The sequence below is a fragment of the Octodon degus genome, unplaced genomic scaffold (genome assembly GCF_000260255.1).
Source record: "Octodon degus isolate 3935 unplaced genomic scaffold, OctDeg1.0 scaffold00093, whole genome shotgun sequence".
Classification (NCBI taxonomy): Eukaryota; Metazoa; Chordata; class Mammalia; order Rodentia; family Octodontidae; genus Octodon; species Octodon degus.
The window spans coordinates 3,553,856-3,558,005 of NW_004524669.1; the positions used below are offsets into that span (position 1 = coordinate 3,553,856).

A 4,150-nucleotide genomic window follows, 5' to 3' on the forward strand; every position below is an offset into this window, starting at 1 on the left:
GGGACAGGAAAGAGCAGCAGCCGCCCGCGCGGGTCCCCGCGCTGCCCCGGGAGGAAAGGCTGCCTTCCCTTCGCCCGCTGTCACCGCGCGCTCCATCCGGAGCCGCTTCCTCCTCGCCCAGAGGCTGCGGAGGGCACCAGCCCGGCCGGCCGTCGGACCGCTGCGGGTTGACGTAATTTGAATTTGTAGCAAATGTGGAAAGTTACATAGACCTGCGGTTCGCAGCTCGTTTACGCACGTGGGCCTGCTGTCTCGAAGCGAGTTTAGGGGGGCGCCGGGTGGGGTGTGAGAGACACAAGGCGCCACCCGGATCCTGCCGGTTCGCCTTCTTCTAGGGCAGCGCAGCGTGGGGGCTCCGAGTGTCGAGTGTCTTGGACTTTGGATTCAAACAATCCGGCTCCACCACTTGCTAACTTGCTGACTGTGGGCAGATGGCTTAACCCCTGGCTTCTGTTTCCTCATCCCTAAAATGGGGGACTAAAAGTGACAATGCCTGTAAAGCCACTTCATAATCACTGTTCTAGCTCACTGTAAGCATTGCAATTTAAATATTAATCAGAGACATACTTGAGCTACCCTTTGACTCACTTCTTCGTGGCAGGAAGTGTTCCCAAATTAATCTGTGGGAACTCAGTGACTAAGAGGATGTAATAGTATATAACACACAGCCTTTGGAATTGCGTTTGCTTTGTAAATTTGACAAATTAATTTTTATTTATTTATTTTGTGGTACTGGGGATGAACCAGGGCTACAGTGCCAACCCTTTACTTTGAGACAGGGTCTCACTAAATTGCTTAGGCTGTCTCAGCCTCCCAAAGTACTGTGATTACAAGCACCACCACTGCCGGGCTTTATAAATTACTTCTTTAATTTCTCTTCCTAGGGCAATACCTGTCTCCCATCATAGCATTACTGTAGGGCTGGAATGGGTTAGTAGAAAGCATTAGAACCTTACTTGGCACACAGTAAGTACTCAATAAATGTTAGCTATTGTTATCTTAGTGGCCCAGAGTTGAATCTCTTGTGGTTATTCTAGTTTATATCTCAGTAATACACTCTTCTGTGCTTACTCCTGAGTTCTGTAGGTTGTGGAATTGGTATTTATGCAGATTGTTAGGAAGACATGTATCATCAGATTGTGGGTGTACATCTGGGAAATACTGAAAATGTCTCAGAAAAGAGAGGCATAAAATGAGGGAAAAATCTCGTAAGTGAAGCAAGAATAACTGCTTTCATTTCTGAGGTGTTGATAAAAACCGGAGGAAAAAAAGTTGATGAAATTCACTTTATGTATGTTTTCAGGGCAAAACACTACTAGTGAGAAAGTAGCTTACTTTCTGTACTGGGAAACTGCCAATCCAACCAAGGAAGGTGTAGCCTATTTACCCTGGCCGTGTCATGTTTGTAGAGTACTCTGTCTCACCCAGGCTGTTGGTATTGTCAGGCCATCCGAGTGCTGGGGGCAGGGACTGGATGGCGCACTTGCAACTCACGCTGCCTAAAGCTGCATAGGGATGGCAGTGAGTGGAGCCCACATGCTAGCCATTCAGGGCTCTCCAAGGATTCAATGCTGGGCTTGGGAAACTAGAGCAGCCAGCCTTTGTCAGCAGACCTCCAGGGACTGTGGGCAGGAGATAGATAGGCATTCAGCGCTACCTACTTTTATGAGCTTTCCACCTTATCTTATGCTGCTGCCAGAGTGGCAGTCTTGTAAGCCCCAGACTTTCCCCTGGATGGTTTTACCATTTTGTAACTCAGGGTAGTTTACTCTCCCCTGGCAGACTATAAGTCTCCAGCATGCTCCCCCAGAGAGAACCTCTTCCAGTACTCCAGGGGCATCATTCTCAGGGAGATTCTGAGTTTTAAGGGAGAGGAATGCTTTTTTTCTTTCTTTTTATTTTATTGATACATTTAGTTATACAGTGATAACATTCATCATAGAGTATTTGTACTTGTATGTGATATATCTTGCTGTTTTTTCCTTCATGCTCCTCCTCTTCCTTCAATCCCTCTTCCCCTCTTTATTTACAAAAGTTTCCAAGTTTTCTATTTGCGAGGGGAATGCTTTCTAAGAAGTATTAAAGCTAGGCAGTAGAATGTTTATATTTTGAAAAACTCTCCTCTAGAAATGGGTACAATCTCCTCTGCAGTAGGTTAGACAAGGTGTACCTTTTTTTTTTTTTTTTTAGCAAAACTGGGGATTGAGCTGAGGCCCTTGCGCTTGCCAGGGAAGCATTTATTGCACTGAGCCATCTCCCCAGCCCCAAGGTATATCCTTTGAATGGCTACTTTTTTCTTTTTCTTTTTCTTCTCAGTGTTGGGATTAAACCCAGGGGCTCACACATATTAGACAAGCACTCTACCACTATTGTTTGGACTCTTTAAGTTGTTTTTTGAATCAGGGTCTTGCTAAATTGCCCAGGTTGGCTGCAAACTTGCAATCCTCCAGCCTCAGCTTCCCAATAGCTGGATATGGCGATTAAACGTCATTGTTAGCTTGATTGGTTTGGGAGCTGCCTGGGAGATTAGTGAAACATACTTCTGGGTGTTTCTAGGTGAGTCATGGAGGTGGTGTGACCTTGAGTACACTACATTGTCCCTGGCCCCTTCTTCTCTGGTACTTTTTTTTTTTTTTTTAACTGGGGATTGAACTCAGGCCCTTGAGCTTGCCAGGCAAGCGCTTATTACTGAGCCATCTCCCAGCCCCATTCTCTGGTACTTCTGCTGTCCTGTTTCTTAGTCACCATGAACTGAGCCTCTTTGCTCCACCGTGGCCCCTCTGCCATGATGTTTCTGTCTTAGAGGCAGAAACGTGGACTGAATCTCCTGAAACCATGAGCTTAATTAAACGTTTCCTCCCGTAGGACAGGGAAAGCTGTCATGCACAGGGTTTGAGGCATGTGCCAGCACAGCCAGCTGAATGGTTACTCTTTTCTAAAGAAAAATAACAGGATATTTGACTATCTTTTTATTTTATGGAAACATTTCAAAACAAAATAATAGAATAAGAACAGTTAATACATTGCATATTGTTATCTTCAAAGTAGTTACTCAGGGTTAAGATACGGAGGCATAAAAGTTCTCCAAGTTGGAGCCCAGTGGTGGGCTGAGCAGAACAGATCCTCAGGTCAGGAGTGTCATCAGAGCTTCTCCCACCAGCACCTGCACAGCCTCCCACTCATCAGCCTTTGGAGGAGCTGCTGGACACTCCTCAGGACAGACAGTGCTTCCCATTCCCACTGCAGGACAGTATGGTCCCAAGCCCATGCCCACCTGCTGGACAAGGACATTTTTCATGATGGTGCAGGCTTCCCAGGGTCCCATCTACAAAGGAATCTGCAAGTACTTCTGTCAGTCCCAGGACTACAGCTTCATCACCCCAGTGGACAGTGGCTCCAACATCTTCCTGCACATCTCTGATATGGGAGGGAAGTACGTCCCAGTGGAAGGCAACAGGGTCACCTATCAGATGTGTTCCATCTCACCCAAAAGCGAGAAGCTGCAGGATATAGAAGTTATCGTAACTCACCTGGCACCAGGCACCAAGTACCACACATGAGACCTGGTCTGGGCATATTGTCAGCTCCTATGAGGCCTGGCAATTCTCCTCCTAGGCTTGTGGTAGACTTGGAGGAGGAGGCGGGGCCACAATGAAAATGACCTTGCCCTGCACAAGATGGGGCTTCAAGGGTAGGACATAGTACCCTTTCAAGTATTCCCTGGAAGAAAGCGACCTGAGGGCAGGCATGGTGTGTTCTCAGCCACCAGCACGGTCTCTACCATCATCTCAACAAGCTCTTGCCATCTGAAAAGCATTAAACTCATTTAAGGGAGAAAAAAATTCTCCAAAAGGTATTAGCACAAACCTTCCTTTTCTTTTTTAATTTTTATGTATGTGGTATAGGGTCTTACTATGCAAGGTTTTTTGTTTTTGTTTTTGTTTTTTTTTGATGGTACCAGGGATCAAACTCAGGACCTTGTGCTTGCCAGGCAAGCACCTATTCCACTAAGCCATCTCCCCAGCCCTTTACTATGTAGGTCCAACTCACCACTGAGCTATCTCCCCAGTCTAAACCTTTTTCAATGAAGATAAGTTTGTAGTATAACTAGTTTGTGTGTGTGTGTGTGTGTGTGTGTGTGTGTGTGTGT

At 46.3% G+C, this 4,150-nt stretch overlaps 1 protein-coding gene and 1 pseudogene across 1 annotated transcript in view; one reads left to right on the plus strand and one right to left on the minus strand.

Moving 5' to 3' along the window:
• Positions 1–370, minus strand: part of Smagp (small cell adhesion glycoprotein) — a 29,147-nt gene extending 28,777 nt beyond the window's left edge. Inside the window, exon 1 of the mRNA XM_012516163.2 lies at positions 239–370. The gene's annotated coding sequence lies outside the window, so the exon portion shown is untranslated. The remainder of the gene's footprint in view (positions 1–238) is intronic.
• An 822-nt stretch (positions 371–1,192) lies between these two features.
• Positions 1,193–3,615, plus strand: LOC101580915 (annotated as a pseudogene).
• Positions 3,616–4,150: the final 535 nt, after the last annotated feature.